The sequence below is a fragment of the Streptopelia decaocto genome, assembly GCF_964273445.1.
Source record: "Streptopelia decaocto genome assembly, chromosome: 10".
In the NCBI taxonomy this organism is placed as follows: Eukaryota; Metazoa; Chordata; class Aves; order Columbiformes; family Columbidae; genus Streptopelia; species Streptopelia decaocto.
In genome coordinates, this window is record NC_138665.1 from 6,338,599 (window position 1) to 6,363,106 (window position 24,508).

Below are 24,508 nucleotides of genomic sequence, written 5' to 3' on the forward strand. Positions count from 1 at the left end.
CTGTTCCCCATCAGTTCCTCAAGTGATAATTTCTCACTATAAATTCCCTTTGAATAATTTTTGTCATTTAATTATCTATTCAGTGTAGAGCTGAACACTTATGGTCACAAAGAATAAAAGTATATAATCCAGGAGCAGAAGAGGTCAAGATTTACAGTCACTTGCCTTTCACTGATCCCATAAAACAATCCAAGCATGCAGAAATGATGATCCCATAAGAGACACCAGGGCAGAAGAATGAGAATGCAGCCAGAAATCCATCAGGCTTATTGATATCTGTGAAGCTGGGGATCCCTGAAGTTGTGAATATAGAAGTGAGTTTTATATTATAGAATGAAATATTTATTAACTTTCTCCATCTGTTCTTTAAAAAATTTAGTTTAATGTCATCAAGGCATTTATGGAATACATTTAGCTTAATCATGCATTCATGCCTTAGGGAGTAAACTGTCCCTGGAGACATACTCATTCTGGATCAGCTCTAGAACAAGCAATAGTTTAAAAATCCATCATTCTTTTGAAAAAACACATTACTTTGAATCATTCTTGAATAGAGTTGTTCGGGTTTGTTTTGTTGTTGTTGGGTTTTTTTTTGCTTTATTTTTTAACCTCTGGTATTGAGCATACTGTAATAGCCACAACAATAAGGATACAGAGAATGAGATTATAGACTGGTGTAACTAAATTAATTAGTTCCACTATTAAAGTGCAACATTTGTAGCCAGCACAAGTGTTAACCCAACACGTAATTTTGGTGGCTAAAGAGACTAATTCCTTTACTCTCAAGCTTCTTATGGCCAATATAACTCAAGCAGACAAAATTTTGTGTGAGAATTGTTGTTTCTGGAGGCGAAATCTCAAAAAACAAGCAAATGGACTTGGTGGTTGGGTATGAAATTGCAGATAGCACAGTCTCTTTCATCTGTTGAATGTGAAGAAGTTTGATGAAAGGATATTATGGAGTAGTGACAAGGACCTAATTCTGATCCAAGTTTTGTCATTATAAATCATGAGTAATTCTGAAGACTGCAGTAGACCCTTATCACTGTTAAACATCTGTAAGTCAGATCAGAACCGGCACTAATAAATACATTCAAAAATGCATAATTAAAACAGTGATTTCACATCACTCTGATGAATTTTAGTCAAGGATTTCTTCAAGGATGCTTTTCTCACATTAGCATTTGACGTTAGTAAGCAATGAATAATTCCATTTTTTCTTTCCAACATCTGGGACACTTCCTGCTTTATTTGCTACTTACTGAACACTCTGCAGGAAATATTAATGAGTCTTGGGTGTTAAAATACAGGCCATGTGGATGATGTTTGGGAGGCAGTGTTATGTAGCAGAGGCTACATGTCCTGAGGTTAATAGGCTTGATTTTGGTGAACTAAGATATCGGGTCATTTACCAAACTTGTGGGAGATATGGGGATTTGTGGAGGTTACCCAAAAATCAAGCCCATGCAGCTCCTTGGTTCAGCTATTCCCTCATACCAAGGGGACAAATAATAATGATAAAGTTATTACTCTTGGTCAGATCAACTTTTTTACTGGTTATTCAGAAAACCAGCACACAAGGATGCCCCGAGCATCCTGCAGGGAGAGCCGGGCTGAGCACCAGAGGCAGGAGAGCTTCCAAAGGAGGAAAGAAATCTCCTTCTGTGTAAGTGTGAAATGACGATGGCAGTTCCACACCTGGTCAAGAAGGTGAAAACACCTTCTACTATGGAAAACAGGGTAATTGGAACTTAACCAAATTAATTCCAGCAAGGTGTACAACAGCCCCTCTGGGATTGCTTGCTTTGACCGGGCAGGACGGACAAAACCTTCTGCTTTTTCTTTTTGTTCAGAAAAATCCACCTTATCTGGACAGGCAGTGTTTTCACCTTGGTTAGATATGCCTCTACTGCCTTGGTGGACTCATGTAATGAAAATATGGAAGTCTTGCAGAACAAGTATCTCCATCTGAGCTGCTCCCCAAGGCTACCTATGTCAACCTGGCAGCTCATCCTTGCAGCCAGCACACAAAAGTCAATGGAAAAGTGAGGTGCTCAGGCTTTACATCCCCATGGAAGATGATAACCATGGAAGATTCCCGTGGCTCCTGTCCTGCAGGCTTCCATCAGGTAGCCCAACCCTCATCCTGCTGAGTCAGCACCTTCTGAAGCTCCTCTCCTCCCTCATCCTGAGCAAACACTGCCCAGGAGGTGCTGGTGGGAGAGGGCACAGATGCAGTGCTGCAAATTAAGACACGAACAAAATTAAAATAAATAAGAAAAATATAAGCTAGCTCCATGCTTTGTACATTACCGCAGGATTAAGTAATATCAGCCAGAGAACATTTTACAAGAGTGCACAGCACCTCAATCCTATAATCAATAAGCTGTACATGCTGCAGCACAAAGAGCTCTTATCTGGAATACCACTTTGAATTTAGTGAATTTATTTAATCCCTGATGCCTGCAGAGCATCAGTCCTGTCTTCTGGGTTAATTTATTTATTCCGGTGATCTATTTTTAGTCTTTTAAGTACTTGACATTTTAGAAGCCCATTTTCTTTTCCCACTTCCTAAAAAAGCTAAAACTTGAATGGGAAAAACTTTATTTACAGAAATGTATTTGTTTCCTAATTCATTCACCACTTTCTTGGGAGCCAGAGCCCTGTTATCAATACTAATAACTATACACTAAATGGATCAGGGAAAGCGCCTCTTCACCCTGCTTGGCAAAGCCTGTTTCTAAATCAATGCTGGACATTCAGTGATCTCCTCTCTTTCTTCTTGTCTCTTTATATTCTCATCTCTTTATATTATCTTCTCTTAAAAAAAGGGGGTGTATCCAAGATGCTATGCTGCATTTAGTTTGGGAATCATCACAAGTGCAGGTGATGTTCTTACCTTCTGGAACTTGATATTTCCAGGTAGGATCACATGAACCCTTGGCTGAACTCAAAGGAACCAGTGGTTTAAACAGTGGAACGATGTCAATGCTTACTGTTAAAAAGAAATAACAAATGAAAAAATAGTCCACAGCCACTGCTATGATGTTGTAGTAGTGATTATTATCAGAGCTACAAAGAATGGACTCTAATTAACCCAGCCAGTAGGTACTAAACATTTGGTTATGGAAGAGTAGATTGAAGCTTTATAAGCTTTAGAATGTGCAAAGACGAAAAGAAGTCTCACCTGACCTTGGCTGACTAGATTAATGATGGCTTCATAAAAGCTACAAAACAATAAAAATAAAGTAGCACAAAGGGCAATTGTGTGAAAAAACACAGGGTTAATTATATTTTCCCTCTTTGTTTTACAGTATTTCTCTGTGAGGCTTCCATTAAAAAAAGCAACAAATGCAGAGAAGAAAGAACCACTCCTAGAACAGGGATATTACCCTGGTAAAATATATTACATGTCCTCAGAAATATTTTTGTAGAGTCATGGGTTGTAATTGTTTTTCCATTTCAGATGCTGTAAGAAATATTTTGTACTTCTATTTAAAACCCAGTCTGTGGGAGAAGTTGTTCACCAAACCATTCAGAAATGCTGCTCGAATAACACAGGTTGAACTGGCTGCTTTAAAGTCTGAAGATTTTATTCCTGATTAAACCTCGTCGGTTACAGGCTGGAGTAATTGCAGCACGTGGTGAATAAATGCAGCTCATTCTGAAACAGAAGCATCAATTCTGAATCAGTTCCTGCCAAAAACAAAGTAGGAAATTTAACAATTTAGACAAATTAGTCCTGTTCGTTGAGGTGGAGCCTCCCATCACATCATCTCATCCGCAGGCAGAGATGCTGCTTCTCCAACCAGAATCAAGGTCATTACCTCATAAGTCCAATAATTAGCTCCAAAACCCAACCATTAATAGAATTTATTGCATTGCTTTTGCATCACATCCCCCAAATAAATGCAGGGCAGCTCTGTCAGCCAGGGTGGGCATCCACAACCACTTTGTTTTTGTGCTTTCTTGACAGTGTTATTGCCTCTAAGCTTTAAAAGAGAGAATCCTGATGTTGGGAGAGGGGAGAGCGAGTCCGATAGGCACAACTAGATGAAATTTTTCGGTCACTCTGAAGATCAGCAGATAGTTTGAACTAGATCTAATGCCAAAGGGGCCCAGGCTTGGATGAAAGGCACCTCACAGGTGCTCTCAGCAAGGCAGACAGTGCTTTTCCCTGCAGTTTTATTCCTCAAGACAAGACCTCTTCTATGTCTTTCCACCTGCGTTATGAAAATTCATGCTATACTAACACAAACACATGCATGCACACACTTTGCACATTAAATATATATAAAATGACTGGCTTTCCTTGCAGAGAGCCTCTGCCTGTGCCACAAACACTTCAAAGGCTTCAAAGCAGAGGTGCCTGCAGCGAGGGCTGGAGCTGGGAGCAGAAGTGCCGGTTTCAGCTGACACCGGAGGTTTCAGAATCTTAGGGCATGAAACATTTTTCGCTCATTTTAAATTAATTTAATTGGAAGAAAAAAAAAAAGAAGGAGAAATAACTTGAGATATTTTTGAAGGTGTGGGTCTTTTTCTTAAAACTAGAAAATGCTATTTTGAGACTAAACCTGCCTGTAAGTAGATTTTTTAAATGAAAATATCTTCAGTGTTTAAGAAGGGACTGCAGAGACCTAGTTTTTGCAGCCATTTTGGAGAGGAGGTTTTTCTTTTACAGCAATCCCACCCCTGTTTCTTGAGTGATGCTTCAGCTCCAGGGCAGGCAGTGGCTCCAGACTTCTGTTCTGGTACCACTTCTCTGAGTTAATGCATTAGTTCTGCAAGAGAAAATTAGGCATTTTTAGTATTTCACAAGCCAACAGGCTGTCTACTGGGTGGATGGGTTTGCTGTACATCACAGGGAGGAGATGAGGGTTGTAAGGTGGATATAAACACAGTTTTATACCAGGATGCATCTCCCTATACCCAGCAACCACCTGGTGCTGCCCACATAAGGGTGATAGGCAGGCAGGCAATTCTGCATTTATTTACATATATTTTTTTTTCTCCTAATGAAAGTGCTGAAAGAGTAGAAATACCTTGCTTTGGATAGTCATGGCATAGTCGTTGCAAATACCTGTCTATTTAGCTACTGACTCAGAGGTAAACCCCACAATTATAAACATTTTAGCAAAGAAAGTTTTGGTCCTTTTTTTTTTTTTTTTCAGGTTGATGGACACTCAGGGAAAAAGGAGATGAGTGACCTTGATTTTTTGGATGCTTTGTAGTGGGACAGTTAAAGATCTGCCCAGGAGACATGGCTGCTTGAGGAGCTCAGCAAGGGCAGTGCCTACAAAGTAGACACCACAGTGGAGTTTCCCTGGACTGACAGAAAGCAGCTCTTAAAAAGAGACAATCTATGCAAGCCTAAAGCCATCATTTAAATAAAAATATAACCATTAATATAATTATAAGAATAATTTAAAGGGTGTGAGAATGAGTGTGTGAGCATCATGGAGCATCACGGAGTGCAGTGCCTCCCTGACTCGGTCCAGGGCTGCATCCTGCACTATGCATCGCAGGGAAATGAGGACCTGCAGCTCGGCTTTCCTGATCGGCAGCCACATTGTCTATCGTTCTATCTGTCCACCGTAATGCTGTGTAGACGGCCTTTTAGGCCAGAGCCTTGGTTAGGGAAAAATCAGTGGAGCATCACGACTGCATTGATTTAATTGATCGAGAGCATTGGGCTCTGCCCAGTGTCTCATCTCCACTCCCAGGCAATATTAATCAGTGTAAAACATAAGAGCGCGTGCTCTAGTTGCAGGAGGAATAAAAAGATTTCTTTGCTAGGACTCCAAAGAGTGCCTTTGGAAAAGAAAAATCATGATAGTGTATTTTCCAGCCATGGCTTTGCCAGCTCAGCCTGGGAAGGTCCCTCCGGACCCTCTCGCTGGCAGTGCTGTGAGGAGGTGAATGGAGTTCAAGCAGGTACAGCCAGGCTGCCATGGGACTGGGGTTTTATCCACCAACTTGTAATTATTTTTATCTAAACATACTGTGGAAAATCGCAGATGGGTCTCCAGCCAAGGCAGTAACTGAAATTTGTAGAAAAGACATAAAAACGTCTGGTTACTGGATTTTAGTTTTTTTTACTTTAATGAAACTTGAGTGCTTCCTAGAGTGCAGTGATGACATTAGCCATTATAAATGGATATCCAGGATAAATGGACCCATAAAGCCAGGGGAAGGCCTTGTTTGGGCAGCAAACCTTCCTAAACACTTCAAATATCTCGTCAGCCTGGAGTCACCATCCTTGCCAAACTGTTTTGGTGAGTGATGCCCAGATGGGTTTGGTCTTATAAAAATCAAATCAGACTAAAGAGTCTTTGCTCACTCCCTCAGGGTCCTTGCTGAGGTATCAGTGTACTTTGAATTTCTATGAGTAATAAATCATTATCACAGAGCTGCTGAATGTTGTTTTATCTGCCCTGGCTTGAGAACAGCCAGGAGGGCACATACGGCCTCAGCTCTACTTTTAGCATTAACCATTTTCTGAGGGTGAGTAAATACACAAGGAGCTTTCACCTCCCTATGTCTTGTCTTGCACCCACAAGCAGAGCAATTTTGGGGCTGGCAAAGGGGAATTCGGCCATCGCTTTCCCATGGCTGTGGAAGGGATGTGAGCTGCTGTTGGGATGGAGAGTTGGGAACAGCCTCAGCAAGAACAGGGCTGGTGCCTTTCTCTGCCTGAATGTGGTTCTGACCTAAATTAAATGCAAAAGTAAAACTCAGGGCAAAAGCTGAATCACTTGCTTAATTTAGCAGTGAAATCATAAAGCGAAGCTCTGCAGTACCTGGTGAAGGGTGCAGTGATTTCTAATTATGGATTATACAGCTAATCAGTACCAATCAACATTTTATGATCTTGACTTAATATTTAATATAATGTTAATTATAATTGCTTTTGCCACAAACTGTGTCAAATACTAGGAGTGATTTCCACTCCCGGCATGCCTTGCGATGCTGGGTGGGCTCTGGGATGGGGGCTGCTGGAGGAGGGAGCGTCTTTCCCCCAAAATAAATCCCACCCAGCAGCACCAGCCCACCTCCCTGCTCGCGTTCCTGCTCACTCTGCCCAGAGTTGTGGTGCTAATTAAGTGGTGGTGAGTCTCAGCGTTATTAAAATGGAGTTTTTATCTCACATAAGTACCTCCCAGCTACAAACAGGGCAAGTTCATTTAATTAAAAATAATTTTAGTGTGAGTTAATGTGAGCACAGTTCAATGACTCTGAAATATGTTTAATTTTTTTTTTTTCTTTCAAAGTCTAACAAGAGGCTGCAGAAAAAGAAAAAAAAAAATCCAGATAATCTGGAAAATGCATTCAGACCATTTCTGTGCATTTCAACCCCCACAGTTGCCTGATTCTCACACCTTTCCTTCCAAAATGCTATTTGGGAGCTCTGTCATTGCAGAAGCTGGAATGTTTTGCTCCATGAAAGCATGATATTTCAGAACAATTTTTCCCCTACATGGTTCTTTTTTTTATGACCTAGACATATGCAGAGCTCCTGCCATCCCCAGTGACCGTTTACTTGATGATTTTCAGCACCCCTGGGAGATACTTCTCAGGAGGGGCGCTGCTTGCTCAAAACATCTCCAAAATTTCGCAGTGAGGGACTTATTTAGGGGGAATACATCACCTCCAGAAATCCTGAACCTTCACTGCCATGCTGGGTAAATCAGAAGCACTTCTGAAATTCAGTGTCTCCAATTAAAACAGAACAAGGAAAACTGAGCAAGACATTTTATAGGAGACAGTGCTTGGGCACAGGGACATGTTTTTTAAAAAAAGAGAAGCTGTTTTTCTTAACTTACTTAACTTACTTAACCAAAACCTTTAGTGTATTTTAAATTAATCCTTTTTTTGACATGAAGCTCATCAGATGTATAAAACTGAAGGTCTGCAAGAGCAAAATCCCATAACATGAGTTGTGAGGGGACAGGAGAGCCACGGCAATGGGTAGGTACTAGCAAAGTGCTTTTTTCAGCCTCACTTTCTATTCTTACCCTACTCTCCTTCCATTGCATAAAGTCGCCTATGCCTGTGCAGTCTCCTTGAAGTCTGTATTTCAACTCTTCACAAGCAAGGCAGAGTGAATAAGTTGAAGTGATTAATTAATCTAGTGAATTTCACCTTTTTTTCAGTATACAATTTCCTTTGACAGATTCATTATTCCCAGTTATTTGCTGAATAGCTTTAGTAAATAGTTCTCTGGCTGTAGATGGATGGTGCGTATTTTGTTGTAATTATTTAATGGTCAAAATCTGAGCTCTGCTGGATAAGTACAACTGCTCATGTAAGTTGTGCTGATGCTTTTTTCCCCCGCTCCAGTCTCTAAGTGTATGTGTGACATTGGCTGATGGGGCCACCAGGCTGGCAGCAGATCAGGGAGATGTAAAAGTAAACAAGTAAACCCAAAGAAAATCTAGAATGCTTAACAAAATAACTAACTCTCAGTTACGCAGTTTTAAAATATCCTAAATACTCTAAAAATACCAGAAGTACGTTGCTGGGCCAGACACCTGATTTAACTAACCTGCATATTCCCAAAAATCCATTTCCGGCTGGGCTTGGGCTCTGGTCCCCCACCTCATCTTGTCCCAAGATCTCCTCTGGGAATTCCCTCCTCTTGCAATTAATAATATATCAGCTTCTACTTAAAAAAAAAAAAAAAGGTATAATTTGGGAAAACAAAGCTTGAGGTAGGAGACAAGGGCCTTATAGCTAATAGCTAAACCCATTGACTTTCAAATGCATTTTTTTCCTATATAAATCCACTGTATTGCATCCTTATTTACTTTCTCACAGTCCACATTAAGTTAATATTACTAAAAATGAAATTAATTCCACACCCCCCCCCCCCCCCCCCCCCCATATATGGAAACACCTCCCATCAGAGTAACTGAACATCACTCACGTGGTAACGTAAAGTAATTATACCACCATAATACCTCTGGTACCACTACACCAGGGACCGATAGGTAAGTCCTTTCATCCATTAAAGATCTTATAACCTCTCGTTACATATGTAGTTACTTATGCAGTTCTATTCCCAGAAAAGGTTAATTAAAGCCTGTAATTCCGGTATGAGCCGAATGCGCCAAGGGTCAGGCAGGATTTTCTCCTGTTCGCAGCCCCTGACACTTTACTTAAATAAAAATTAACCTCCCAGAAGGACTCAGAAGCCCAACCCCTCTTTCCGAAAGGAGATATTTATCACACCTTCACCCTCTTTCCCCCCACTTGTACATCAGAGACCTAAAAAAAAAAACCATTTAAAACCCCGTTCAAGACCTGGCACCCACTCTGGTGACCCACAGGGACGCGTCATGGACTGGTGGCGTCTTTCCATTTCTGTATGTAGTTATTCCTGAGACTGACTGGACAGTTTAGGGAAACTGAGTCTTTTCTCCCTTAAGGAGCGTAAACCAGGAGTATCCAGACCTGTCTATTCTGGCACTAAATTTATTGTTTTTTTTTTTTAATTTAAGTGCCTGTCCCACCACCCGCCTGTTCAACCCCATTAAGAGGAGCATCGCGCAGTGATCGCTGGGCTCTTCAGCTGGGGGAGAGATTTTATCTGACCATCTTTAACGACCTCACCTATTTGTTGAAAATATTTAATCAGCAAAAGTGGCTGACGAATGTCAGACACGAACAGCTCAGTGCCTCTTAGCGCATCCTCCCTCAAATAACACTGCTGCGAGGAACATGGACTTGTAGACCAACCATAACCAATGTATGGAAGCTGTTTCCATGGGAAAGGCTTGAGTATTTATTTATTTATTTATTTGTGCAGCGTGAGAAATGAAAGGGAAACATTATAATAAACAAGAGAGTCCTCAGAAATATCTATACACACAGGCACGCACGTGCCAACAGGCGCACAGGTATTTAATATAAAATAGCGGAGTCGGAGGAGACCACCAGGCTTCCAGCTCTGTTTTTGCCGTCGTTCCTGCGCGCCGGTGGTGGAGGGAACGTGCGGCGCCTGCGATAAGCACGGCGGTGCCGTTTGCCATCAGTGCTACCTAAAAGCAAATGGAACTGGCATAAATAATTGTGCTGTAGAAAGCCTTTCTGTTGCACCTTGCCTATCACTGACAATTTACATATCTTAGGAAAACCTTTGTCAGCTTCTGTCATTTCTGCACTATTATGTGCCTTTCTGGATAATTACCAGTTAATGTGAAAAAGCAGATGGAAAAAACCTTGAAATTTCTGATAGAGAATCCTCAAACCTCTCCCCTTATCTGTGCACAGCAGCTTCCTGATTTCAAAAGAAGTTTGAAAACCTTTGTTAAAAATGTCCCTGATTCCCAGTTTGAATGAACCAAATGACATTCAGCTAAAATTATTCAGCTTTTTCCACAATTAAATTCCATTATCGTGAACTGCCAAAGTAAAATGGAAGGTCTCTTAACTAATGTGTCGGTTGTTTGCTTGTATTTTTCGTCGTGCGTATTGTATAAAGCTGTGTGAAGTAGAAGGAGCATAAACAATAACTGTAATTTTGCATCAATGAGTGGGGCATTTTCAGACCCTTCATTATGGGAACACACTGGGGTTGGGGGGTTTTCTCTTTTCCTTTTTTTTTTTTTTTTGCTAATCCTTTTCCTGCAAAACCCCACTGAGACTGATTGGATATTTCACCAAACTTAAGGAGCAGTGACGGTTTGGTTTTTAGTCCCAGAGATGATTTCTTTATGCAATCCCCGCATACCATGAGCACGCGGCGTTGGGCGAGCACAGACGCTTCTCCTCTCCCTCTAATGAAGAGGCAGCATAGCTGTACACAGGGGAAATAATTTCATTTAAAAAATACCGTTCCCACAAGCAGGGATATTGTCCTTGTGTTTTCTTAGTTGGCTTTTCCCTTGTTCTTCTTGCAGATTTAAAATGAAGAGAAAGGCAGCACAGTTTGCTCATGTGCCTGATGGAGTAAAGCACAAATAATCCCTAAAACCGCGGGGCAGCCGAACCCGCCGTGCTGCCCAGCTCTGATGTAACATGAGACTCTTATTTCTGTGAGCTTTCATTAAAAAAAAAAATAGGAGGAAACTCTCTGATCACTGATGACAGGGATGCATGGTGGGGTTTTCTGTACCAAATACATTGAACAGGTTGATGGGCTCGGGCTGAGTTTTGCTCTGCAAAGTGTTCCCTCCTTCACAGGCTGCAGGGAACATCCCCATGCACTCTGCAATCACATGCTACTCAAGTCTATTTTTCTAAACACTGGAGTTTTTTGGCCTTCTTAGACCCTTTGGGCAAATGCATGTTTGCTGAGAGGTTGTGCAGGTGACTGTGAATTGCTGTAACTTCACATTGGGTGATCTGTGCAAAAACTGTTCTCAAACCAAATGGAATTCGGATTTAATTTTGCCCTTACCTTGTGGTTACTCACCAGAGACAGAGGTTTGCACAGCTGAAGGTATCAGAGTGAGCATGCTACAGTGGAGAAAAAGCTATTATTTCCTTTGGAGAGTACAGAGAACGAGAGCAAAGATGTGTTAGTGGAGGTCTGTATAACGGGAAATAAAGTTACTCGGTGTCATGATGTTGTATCAAAAGCTCTATAGACTATGGCACTATAGCTCCCTGTCTGTCCTGCTGGTTTGTGTCAGTGGCATTTAGCATCTACATCCCCACAGAATGACATTTCACATACTGATTAAAATCATTGTCTTTTATGGCAGATAAAGTTTGTTCTTCAAAGGAAAAAAAAAGATTAAAAAAATGCTGTTGCAAACAGTGATGAAAAACAGATGAATAAAAACAATCAAAAAAGGTTTTAATTCCATTATTTTCAATTAGCTCTTTAATTTGATTTAAGTCATTTGCACTTGTTGCTTGTTTTACATCTCTTATTGTCCAGCATTTTATTTCACACATCTAACAGTATTCAATCAAACTGTTTTCTAGTCTTTGTCTTCTTTTGAAGCTTCTTGAAAGTCTAAAGCAGACTTAAAAAAACAGATATTGAAAGCAAACTTTCATCTCTCTGCAGGTTATTTGTAATCAGACCTTTCTCATCAAGGGCTCGTTTCATACGTGTTTGGGATCTGGGAATTATTAAAACTGCCAATCTACCTTGTTTTAAATATTTCTCAGGCTTCAGTGTTTTGAAACTGGATTCATCAGCTGGTGTAGGAGCTGTGGTGCTCCTGGTTGTAGGTACTTGCATGTAGTAACAATACAATAAGTCTACATGGGCTTTTATTTACATGATCTCATATTTACAGACTCCTATTTATTCATTGCTTGGCTTTGAATGGCTGGTGGCTCGTGCTGAGGACTGGGATATAGAATAATCTATTATTAAAGCGACAATATTGCTTCCCCGTTGTAAATTGCCAAACCTTGCTGTGTATTTTGGAGAAACTCATCTCAGCTTCACAGCTGAGTTACTTTCTCATCTCAACTGGAAGCTAACTAGCATGTTGTGCTGAGGAAGAACCTTATAAATCTCCAGGTTAGCATCTCAGCAGCTTCTTTTATAAAAGGTACAGTTAGGTCTGATGCTGATTATTGCTCAGACTTTTTCTTTTCTTCAGCTCTTCTTTTGCAGTTAATTTTTGCCGTGTTCTTTCCCGTATATCCTACTCACTTTTCTCAGCCACATGTTTATCATGTTGTTAGCATTTGAATATTCTCACCTACTGCTCATAATGGCATGACTTTTTTTAAGAGATGGAGTTTCTTTAATGAGATTTTGACTGATTAATGCCTTCCTTGGACCTCTGGTCCTCACAGTAACTCTAGACCTAGTCTCTTGACCTCTTGTTGGCCCTTAAAAACTTCTAAAGTTTTGGGGTTTCTACCAGTGTTACCCAACACGCTCAAAAAAGGATGAAAAAAGTCCACCCTCTCATTTTCAGTTTCTATTCATTTTTGTGGCATTTTGTTTTACTTACAGCACTCACTATTCATTGTTTTGCATATGACAAAAAGAAAAGACCCATTTTGTAGGTTGTAGAAAGAAAGTTCCATCTAAAGAAGTCAATGTAAGAGATTTAAGCAAAGCTGAGAATTTGCTGAAGGAAAGCTGGTCATTGCCAGTGCCTGCATGTTTCCACCCAAATAACACACACAGAGATTTACCTTCAATAACTATCAATAATAATGTTTTCATTCTGAGTAAGGATAGGATCTTGGCCATTGGGAAGAAGCAGCAGCAAAGTTTCAACAGCGTCAGTGAGAAGCTCAGAAAGTGCTGAGTTACTTTTTCCTTTTTAGAATTAAAAGGCTTTTCAGAAGAGTCTTCATTCACATACAGACTAGGGGTCCCTCTGCCTCGGCTATTTTAAATGTACGCAGTCATGTAAGAGGAATTAAAGTAACAGCTTTAATGAGCTTGATTGGCTTCATCATTACAATTTTCTGTTCAAATCTTCTGCTCCCAAATCTGATTCTCTTTGCCACTTACAGATCCCACCAAATTAGTCCCTCCTGTTTACATGCCGCTCCCACTCAGTGGGTGCTTACATTCATCTGTGCTCTTAAGATATAATACCAGCAAATATATTCTTTAGCACAAATGTGCTCACAAAGACAACATTAAAAAAAACCAAACCAAAACCAAAAAAAACCCAGAACTACACAACTTCATCATTGTCTTCCTTTTGGCTTAGAGATGCAATAACCACAAGATTACAGGATGCTGTAAAACTCTTGGTTAACTCCAAGAGTTTTGGAAAAAATCACCTGAGCTTGAAGGAGTCAGATATTACCATAGTGACCAAAACATTAGTGGTGGAGGACCCTGGTGCCATTTAGAATATACAATTCAATGATAAAGAACTCTTTTCCTGTAACCCCATCTTACCTTTTCTCCCCACTCCAGTATATTGAGATAAAGCCTCAGCAGCTTAACGCTGCTCATGTATTATACATTGTCTCACATGTCATGCCAGGACATTTACACCACTTTAGGGTTGATTTTTTTTAACGTACCAAGTAATGCGGATGTAGACCACTGATGGTCGCCTCTGCAGGCACTAGTTTGCCTTCTCTATCATCTGATTTTACCAAAATGACCCCTAAAATATTTAAATACTTCAAGTTTTCACCACTTTGACACATCAATACTGGAAGGTAGAGGGAGGAAAAACCGTTCGTGAGTAGCCCCCGGACAAGCATGGCTAATTGCTAGGCTTAAAATGACAATAAATCTTCCTTAGCAAATCAGCATCGGGATCCACATCTGTGAGTGCTTGCAAGTAAGGAAATTTTCAGCAGGATTTTAAAATTTTCCAGTTTTCAATGGTGCAGATTTGAGTCTAATTATATGCCAAGAAGGTGCAGGCACATTGTAGACACAGTTGTGCTGCCCTGTTCGCATCTGACCGCAAAGCTGGGATGGGTCTGGAGAAGGTGAGGCACAGTCTCACTTTGATGGAAACATCCAAAAATTCAGCTTTGCCCCCAAGATTAAGCTCACTGGGAGCAGGCAGGGTAGGTACTTTTCTCTTCTTGTGTCTCTCTTAAGAGGAGGTGTCCCACCCAGAAAGACATTCCCAGGTGGGTGGACATCCCACTGCACAAAGGAGGAACATTTCAAAGCAAAGACACCTTTATCTCAAAGGCAGCATTCCCTCTCTGATCTTCCGATGAATCAGGCCGGCTTTGCTCTCCTCAGCACCACCTCAAACAGCACCTCTCTTCACACAGGAAAAGCCTGACTAGATGCAAGACTTGGCTGTTTTAAAACACATTTCCCTGGCAAAAACAAAACTGGGTATTTTACATGGTGGGCAGGAACCCCCATGCACCCACCTCCAGACCCTTTAATTCTCCCAGATCACGCAACTGATTTCTTTTCCCCCCATGCTGGAAGGAACAGTTTAACAGCCACAGAAGCCATTGTGCTGCTGCAGAGAATGTGCTGTCACAGAGGGTTCACTGAGCTTAATTCCACCATGAGCAACACAGAGATGTTACCTTCTCCTGAGACATCCCCAGTCCTTCTGTTTCATTACTGCTCCATCCATAAAAGGGCCCCGATTAGAACTGTGGCCTGTTGTTTGATGAACCAGGGATCCATACATCCTTTAATTTTCTTTCCTTCATCTTCCTTCCCTGTGTTTATATGTCATATTCAGTAAAGTCTCTCTTTTATTGAACATCTGTTTGGTACATAGCAGGCTTATTCAAACTCGGCAGGAAAGCACCTTTACTCCAAAATAAATTAAAACAATGTATGTGCCTCTGGCCAATAGATCATTGGATGGGAGTCATGAATGTACTTTTGTGGATATTTGGTGGGAAGTTTATCATTTAAACGGTGAAAATACAGTACTTCAACATATGGATCATTCAGAGCTACTCTCTTTTCTTTCCAGTTGAAGAACCATTGTGCGTTTAGAGGAATTAGATAAAATTAAGAATTTAAACTGGGCTGCTAGTAAAAGCTGTTATCAAAGAGTGGAAATGTAAAAGCATGATGCAGGGATGCTGTCTGACTTTGAGATGTATGGGGATTAAATCAGTTTAGTTTTAGGTGGCACAAACAGTGAGCAAAGTGGTGCAATAAACCAGCAAAGACGGAATTAAAGAAAGAATTAAAGAATTAAAACAGAAATTAAAGCACAGGAAACCCCTCTGCAAGGGACACTAGTGAGCACATAAAATTGGGATCATGACATTTGGTGTCCTCTCTTCTGTTTCATTCTGATTATCAAAGTGGGTCCAAGTGGCCTTTTTGTTGGTCTGGAGTGGACCATTGCCAAAGTTCTACAATTATTTTTTCATCCTTTTCACACACTATCTGTGATAATTTCCATAATGAGAGCTGTTTTCTGCTCTGGAGAGGTGTGCTATCAGGGGAGTCCTTCCACTGCTCTCAAAAGCATATCTGAATTCCTGAGGCAATTTAGCAGCAGAAAACTCTCAGCACAATTATCAGGAAATAAACACAAGTGTGTTGATCTCCAAAAAGGGGCTTAGAGTAATCAAGGAATTCAAGATTGTGTTTCTGATTAATTGCCAGTTATTAAGACACTTTTTGGTATTTGACAGCGTGAAAAAGATCTGCCACTCTTTATATGACCAGTTCGTATCACTGTCAGTATCATGACACTGAAACATAAAACATATACTACAGCAGGAGTTTTAAAGCACCCGTAAGTAAAATTTCCTGGAAAGTAAAATATATTCTCTGGCCTGAATTTTCTGCTGCCCACACTGTACAGACATTGAATCTAGACTAACTGAAACTTCAATAAAACATCATCTTTTCTCAGTTAGTTCTCCAAAATTTCTCACAAAAACCATGTAATGTGAGATTTCTAAGCTATGTTTGTCAGCTACATTTAAAACATAAATAATTACCTTGTGTTCTTTTAGTGAACTTAGGCCATCAGAGAAGCAAGTTCACTACAGAGTATGTCTAGTAGGTATAAATATATACTTACATACGTAAGTATAAATTAAACTCTTACCATGGAAAGACACAACTGGTTCATAAAATCACACGTCTATGTCAGGAAGAGACCTGCTAAGGATAGAAAACAATAGAGAATCATAGAAACATAGAAGATATCACAGGCAGAAGTAGAAAATACACATGGTATTGTATTTCGCTTATTAAAGTGCTATAATTTCTAAAAAACAATAGGTCAAGTAAGATTATTATTTTTTTTTAATATAAGTACTTCACCCCAGTCCCCCCCCTCCATGGTTTCCCCTCCCTGCGGGACCCCAGCCCAGCGGGACGGGGTGCGGGGAGATGAGTCGAGGGGTCCAGCACCTCCATCCTACTCCCAGGCTGCTAGAGGAAAATTCCAACAGTGTTTTTGCACCAAAACAAGAGTTTTTACTAGAAAAGGACTGCAATTTCAGGTCATGTTTCATTAATGCTCTGATGTAAATTTGTGTTTGTCCCTCAAATTCAATTCTGACCACAGAAAGCTGCTTCTCTGGCACGGATTTTGCATCAGATTTATTGTCAGAGGCTGCAAAAACCACCAGCAGTGTTTTTAAAAAGACCTTGTCTAATAGTCATCTCTGCTGCAGTCACTGCCTGAGAGCAATCACACCTCTGTGGGGCAGACACTTAACAATCTATTATATCATAATTAAGTTTGGCCATGTTTACACTGCTTAATGATGATGCGTAAAGATTAATTTACCTTTCCAGCCCAGTTGCAAGAGTGTGCTGCCACAGTACCCCATTAAAAATGGAAATAGCAGTAAAATCTCCAATTATTTTAAATTGCCTTAAGTCTGTCAGAATTCATCATTTTATGCACTGTTACTTTAATTTATTAGTTTATCGTCTATTGATGTAGTAGCAGTTATTACAAGTCATTCTGTATGTGTTTTTTAAATACAATGATAACATCTTCTATGGAGAAACAAGCTATGATAATACCTTGTTTACAGTTTGTCAATATAACGAAGCCAAAGAAAGCTAAATAATTGCTTCTAGACTAAAAAAATTTCTCTCAGCCAGCTAAAACTGGGTTCCTCTGACTGTCATTGGAGCTTAAAATTAAACAAGCCTGCACTCTTCAGTGTGACCCTGATGAAATGAAGTGTAATCAGGATGAAGACAGAAACACAGATATACAGGCTAATCTTTACGCTTTGATTTTCTTGAAATATTGATTAGACATCTGAATATTGATTAAAGATCTTGGCTCTGTTGCAGCAGGAGACTGAAATTTGTAACTAGCTTTTGAGCACACTCATTTTCTCATCAGTTTTGGAGGGCCGGCAGTTTGGGAGCTGTGCACAGGTCACTTGCTCAACCAAGTGCCATGGCCAGAAAAAGTGACGGTCGCATCTGCTGGAAGGAACTCCAGATGAGTCCTTCAGCCTAGAGCAAAAAGAAGTTCACCTTGATGCAATTACACTGCCGGGAAGATCTAATTTATGTTTGAGCTTTCGAAAAAGTGAAGGAAGCTGTTCCTGGCAGAGGCTTTTCCTTGTCACTTGTGGGGTCTCGAGCTCTTTTTCCTTCTGGTCTGGGACTCCTCAACAAGGTCTAGCAGGGCTTGGCTTGGGACCTCCAGGAGTCGGGGCAGGATGGAGGTCAGAGAACTTTTTGTGGCCCCAGCTGGGATAGAATCTGCCCCCTTAAGCACAGATGTCTAAATTTGCCCAAAGCACCTTCAAAATACCTTGGAGTAAAGGAGTACCAGTAAGTCCAGTGCCATGATCCCACGTACCTAAGTGACAGTGATGAACATCCCTAGGAGCCGTGGTCACCATAGCTGTGCCAAACCTTCTGTGTTCGACAGAAAGGACATAATCTTTAGAGAAAAGTTAAACATCTATTTTGATTCTCACTGGTTGTTTCCCTCCTTCTCTCACCTCCTGTGTGACAGAACATGTGCTCCCTTCTCCCGTGACTTTGTACACGTCATTTGTTGGTGTAGCTCAGATAAACGGTTCAAAATCATCACTTCTAAGTTCCTCAAATTGTTCTCCCATAAAGCTGACATACACTCCACACCATTTTGCATGCTGAGGGAGACAGCTTCCCAGCTTCATCCCGCTTCTGAAAAATCTGATGAACAATTGTGTTGAGTGTCATAACAGTGATTGAGAAAGTCTTGAAGAAAGGATAAAAATACACGCTGTGCAATACAGGCTGATTACGAAGCAACATTTGACACCAAGCACCTAGACTTCAATACCCGGCCACCATCTCGCCACCCGCACCCATCCAAGTTCAAGGACTCCTATTACTACAGTTTGGGAAACAGTGGCTGGTTTTACTGAAATATGATTAAGCTTCGTAGAGACGTAGAGGTTGTTCCCATGTTCATGTTCTCCTTGAATGAAAATCTGGTTCAGAGGAGCCCATCTCCGTCACATTTGAGTGAAGCAAATACTGACTATACTGGCATCAGCATTCTTGTAGGGACAGGTTTCTTCTCCTGTCCATCACCATTTACCTTGTGCTTATATGCACAATTCTTCTGCAAAAAGAAGGGGAAACCTTGAAATGTATTATTTATATATCCTACAGAGCATGCATATGGGCCACTTTCCTTATTTTTAGGGGGCTGCTCCCCACAGTCACCTCTTTTTTGCCCAGGATGTCAACAGGAGATTTCGAAGCAGGTCAGGCTATTTAACAAAAATATCTCCTAACAAACTGCCCATGTTTCCACTCACATTACTGTCAGTGGTTTATGGGTCCATAAGCAGCAGTACACAGGCAATAAACTTTTTAACCATTTGTCACAGATTTTATGAGCCGGCTGGCTCAGGTGTCCCTGCAGGGTGCACCCAACCAGGGCCAGAGGCTCTGCAGAGCCATGGGCATCACTTACCCCAGCACGGGCAGCACCCAACACCTTACTGCAAACCGGAAACTATGAAAGATGCCTCTTTTTATCCAGTCCATGCTTTTTTTTTCCCCACTTAGGCAAAGTCTTGCCTGTTCAAGAAGGCATCCAGAGCTTTGGGGCCACAAGATGGAAATCTGCCTGGTCCCACAGCTCTCAGAGCATCACTGGGTAGATACTGGTGGGAACGTCCTGGAGTTTCCCTGCTCAGACCCTTCTGCAAGGGGTGGGTGATGTTTTGGCAGCATGTCCCTGCACCGTGATTAAAACTGGGACCTATCATGAAATAATGAGTGGGGCAATGGTGGAAATATAAAATGCTATTCATGGTATGCACAGTGCGGTAATAAATCCAAGGTGAAATGGTAAATCTCCAAGGAGTTACAGAAATCCTGATAGATACCCTGGTGGAGGTACATTTATTGTGGAGCACAGCAAGGTTTTTCTCTTATCTCTTATTTTATAGATCTGTGCAGCTGCAGCAGTCCTTGGATAGGGCACATATTTGAAAATACCATAAATTTCACCTCCTGTTTATTTCAGATTCATTGGCACTCTCTGTCTTTACTATCTCCTGGTATTTTATGCCTCAGTACTTGGGGAAAAAATGCTTTGTTTGCACTAGATCTAATATGAAAACTCTCTCTGACATTTAAACTTTAGTATCAGTTTGCCTACAGTGTTAATATCACTGAAAGTGCTTATATGGATTAAATTGCCTACAGTATATAATGCCAAAATATGAACATAGCACATTTACTGATTCAAGCCCTTAAAAGAATTATTACCATTAAAATATTTAAGGTCACCTTTGCAAATGCAATAAATCAGGAGGATATCAAACAGAGAACATTTGAAGCTCCTGGACTGGAGTAACCCACTGGGAAAACGATGGTTGATTCATTGTTACATGGAGAGTGGAGTGTGGGGACAACCTTGGGGCTCACGACTCTGTGTATGTGTGACCAAGGGTGTCTGCCTTGGCAGGGGGGGATGAGGGATGATCTTCTCTTGGGTGTCCCCAGCATGAGACATGACCCCTCTGCATGGTGGGTCCTACCCAATCTCTGCTGTTGCACAAACTCTCAGCTTGGTTCCACGAGCTCTGTGGGTCTTGCAGGAGGAAAGAGCAGCAAAACCTCATTTTTGTCATTAAAGTCAAATGCAGCAGCTTCATGTGACCCTGGAAAGCTGAACCAATGAGTACGAAGATGCCATTTCCATGCATCCACTTTTCCATGCAGAACAGCCTCTTCATGCAACGGGTCCAGTTCTGCAAAAACCCTTATTGAGGTCAACATAATTTACTGATAATTGAAAGCAGTGGAAAGTTTTGCTCCAGTGAGAACTGGCAAATCAAGCCTATCAGACAATTCTTAAGAAAAAAATAAAATTAAAAAAAATCACCCTTTATTATGCTTTCATCTTAAATATTAGGATTCAGCAATTTTCCTGAGAACAACCACTGTGTAAAACTTTAATCTTTGAGAATGAATTTGGACTGTAATTGCAAAACCCAACATCCTCCTCCTGCACCACATTCCCTCTCTCTGAATATCAGCATTTACTAGCACATTATAAATGGGGGATACATTTGCATTTGATTATTAGTCACACTTTTATTTTTTTCCAGGTGACTGTTTTTAATGTTTAGCACAACATCCGTATCTGCAGTGGCCCATCATAATTTACAGCATGAGGAGACGGAATAATGCTCATCATCACTTCCTGAGGCAGACTTGTATGCTTAAAGATATTACTTTCTTTTTAAATTCCACACAAGACATTAAATGTAATAATTGATCAATGCCTCATCTATAAAAAGCTTGCCAATGTGAACTGGTGGGAGGTGTCTCAGAGCTTTCCAAACCAATGGTCAATGCTTATCTCACCAACTCTGCAGGTGAGTTGTTTTAGAAGGACTTATATATAGTCATATACTGAAAAAAAAAAAAAAAAAAAAAAAAAAGCTGAAAGAATTTTGGAAGAGAGACCTTATAGCTTAAATGCATAATTCCTTACTCGTGCTGGGTGGCAGTTATACATGCAGCAGCATGCAGCAGCCCGTGTTGCTGACTGTCCTGGTGTTCCTGCTTCACTTGACAGGCGATTCCTTTCTTCTTCCTGCTGCTGTTAACGTCTGTGATGGGGGCAATTAAACTAACAGTGCTTATTAAGAATGGGCACTCCTGTTAGCAGGTATTTCCAAGCCAGCTTGCTACTGCAGCTCTATGAGCAGAGGTTCTGGAGGCTGTTCCCACACACTCTTTGCATTTTGTGCATGAATGCTAGAGGGCATTCCCTCTGTTATTGCCAGTAAAATATTCTCAAAATTCATATTTTTGTCTGGAAAGGGGAATGGGAAACCCACCTTTGTGGATTTCTCTCCAACCCCAGGTGTTTGTTCCTTATCTCAGAGGAATGCAAATAATGACCAGTGGCCCCTTTCCTGTCGTCCCATCTCCTTGTGCTCCAGCTAAACTGCACTCCCACAGCTCTCCCAGATGCACCATTGGCTCCTGCTTTTCCAAAGAGAGTCAGGTTTTCTGGTCTGCTCATACAGTCTTTGGGGAAACCTGGTGCTCGGCTTCCTGTGCTTTCTCTGCCATCCCCCAGGCTGGTTTAGGTCCAAATCATGGGACCAGGTGCTGTGGAAATGGGCAGCAAGATACATCGCTGCCATGGCTACTCACAAACCAGGTGGGAAAAAAAATACAGAAGGACAGATAAAAGTGAAGTGGGATGGTTTTCCCAAAGGGTCTTTCAGATGAAGATGACCTTTCTGCAGATAACAACTTAACACCGGATTTACAGGTTATAAAATACTGTCTAGTTAAGGTAACCTGGCTTTTCCACTCAAGCTTGGAGACTTAATTTAGGCACATAATCTGTTTTCTGCACCTGCAAAGAGACTGATTTTTTGCGAGCTCTGGGCATACACAGTTCTCATTGACCACAAGCAGAAACTCAGACTGAACTGGGGAAATTGGGCAACAAAGTTTGTGCTCTTCTTTCCCGTTTTCTCATAGAAAGAGCAGAATTTCTTAGAAAATACTATAAACCCTAAGGAAACTCTGCTGTCACAGGCCAACAACAAGTAGCTCCTGAGCTTCAGCAGATGCTTTGCAGCAGGAACAGAAGCTGAGTCTGACCAAGTCTTTGCGTCCCTGGGCTTTCGACTGCTCTATCCATTAGATTTAACAGTTGGCTAACGCATCTGATAATCGAGCATGTTAATATTTTGCAAGAGTGACTGACAAACAGATTGTTGTCAAATCAAGGATCCATCAGGCTGAGGATATTGAAGTTGACAGAGCCCAATAATTTACAGCTTTCTCCTTCAGCTTCTCATAATTTACGTTGCAGCCACTGAAGGGAAACCTGCAACCAAAGAAAATTGATGGACTCATCATGCAGACATGACACACATGAAACTTCAAATTGCTCTTTTATACATGTGTTGCAAAGAGGAATGATCAATGGGAACTTGTAAACTCCTCATTCATGGGAACCCTGGCAAAGTTACACCCAACCTCTCCACTTCTGTACTTTGCTGGGACTTGCTGATGTACTCTGAATACTTTCCATTTAACATTTACTCTAACCCAGTGACTTAATGATAGCGCAACTACTGAATCTAAGCTACTAGTTTATATTACTACAGGGCCTTAGTCCCAAGTGGGTGGTATTTTGGTAAAAACAGAAGACACCGACTCTCTCTGATTCAGCCCATCTCTCGTTGATTGCATGATCTCACCAAATGGAACAACCCAAATGCTTACGTTCAGGCTCAGTCTTATGCTTCTTACTAAAGTCGTGACTTGAAAAATTGGAAACTTCTCTATTGCACATCATGACCCCTGAACGGTCGCTATTTACCAAATATATGTGGAAGTAGTTTCCTTTCAAATTCCATAATGCATACCTGTAATCATGGAAAAACAATGTTAAAAAAAAAAATTCTCCTTTTCTGCTTGAGGAAATTAAGAGTTGTTTGTATATATGGAAAAAACCAGCAAACTTCCAGGTATAAAATGTCATTACGGGGACATAACAACAGTTTACTAAAGGCAGAACAGGGCAGGAGGTGAATGAATATAATAATTTTTTAAAAGCTTTACGTGCACATTGTTTTTTAGAATTTTCGTGCGCAAATTCATTATTACAATCTGCAGATTTATCTGAGTTCTGGACAGAAACCTATCTCAAGCTCCAAAGTGAAACTTGGTGTTGACACTGAGAAAGAACTGAAGTTGGTGTGAGTGCAGCCACGTTCTACTCAAAGCCTCCATTGGCTTTGGAGAGAAGTTCAGGCAGAACCTAAAAAAAAACAAACAAAAACCAACAAAAAAAAATTGCAAATATTTACCTAAGAAAGGTGGTCCAGAGAGAGGCAGAAAAATCACTCATTTGCTTCAGCAGTGAAATAAAGAGGAGGGAATAAAGACTTTGCTTGGCTTGCCAGCCCTCAGCTTGGCAAAGTGCTTTAGTACACACAGAGCTGTGCATGGGTGTAAATATACCTATTGACTTCAATAGGACAACACGTGTTTAAATAACGCCAGGCTGGAGTACCTCACTGAGTTGAGCTTTAATATGTATTTAGGTTTGTTCATGCTGCCTGGGGCTTGGGCCAAGGTGTTCATGTCTGTGCTCATCACATACAACCGCATGAACCTGTTGAACTGGGGTGTTTAACAAGTTTGCCTTATTTTAACTGTGCTATTCACTCATTGTCTCTGTAGTAAAATTAAATTTATTTCTTGGGACTTTTCAACCTTAGAAAATATCATGTGGGATAGAAAGCCCAGCTCATCATGTGGAGGAGAAATATTCCTTCTGTCTAAACACATAAGTCAGCAGAAATAATAAAGAAAATTAACATTTTTCTGAAAAGGCAGAACAAGCGCAAGTCTGACAGTACAACACAGTGCCCAGAGGGGCACGGTATATTATGAAAACAAAAGGAGCAATTTGGAAACAATGTGAATGCACTTGGAAATAATAGATATTTAACATTTATTTCACTGAGCAATTTTTGATTTACCATGGAGATCTACACCAACAGCCAAACCAAATCCAGCTGACCTCAAATTTAAATACTGCACATTTAAGACATATTTTTAATAAACACCAGCCCACATTTTTGCAGTACTTCAAAAGGAATAAAATATTATTTTTTTTATTTTTTAGAGAGC

The 24,508-nt window shown here is 40.8% G+C and overlaps 1 protein-coding gene across 3 annotated transcripts in view; it reads left to right on the forward strand.

Moving 5' to 3' along the window:
- Positions 1-20,964, forward strand: part of LOC309444444 (transmembrane protein 182-like) — a 37,794-nt gene extending 16,830 nt beyond the window's left edge. The window contains exon 6 of one of the 3 annotated variants that reach the window (XR_014185025.1): positions 20,944-20,964. The gene's annotated coding sequence lies outside the window, so the exon portion shown is untranslated. Of the gene's footprint in view, positions 1-83; positions 12,021-20,943 lie in introns of those variants that run through there. The other 2 variants (XR_014185026.1, XR_014185027.1) reach the window with 2 other exon arrangements.
- The last annotated feature ends 3,544 nt before the right edge of the window (positions 20,965-24,508 follow it).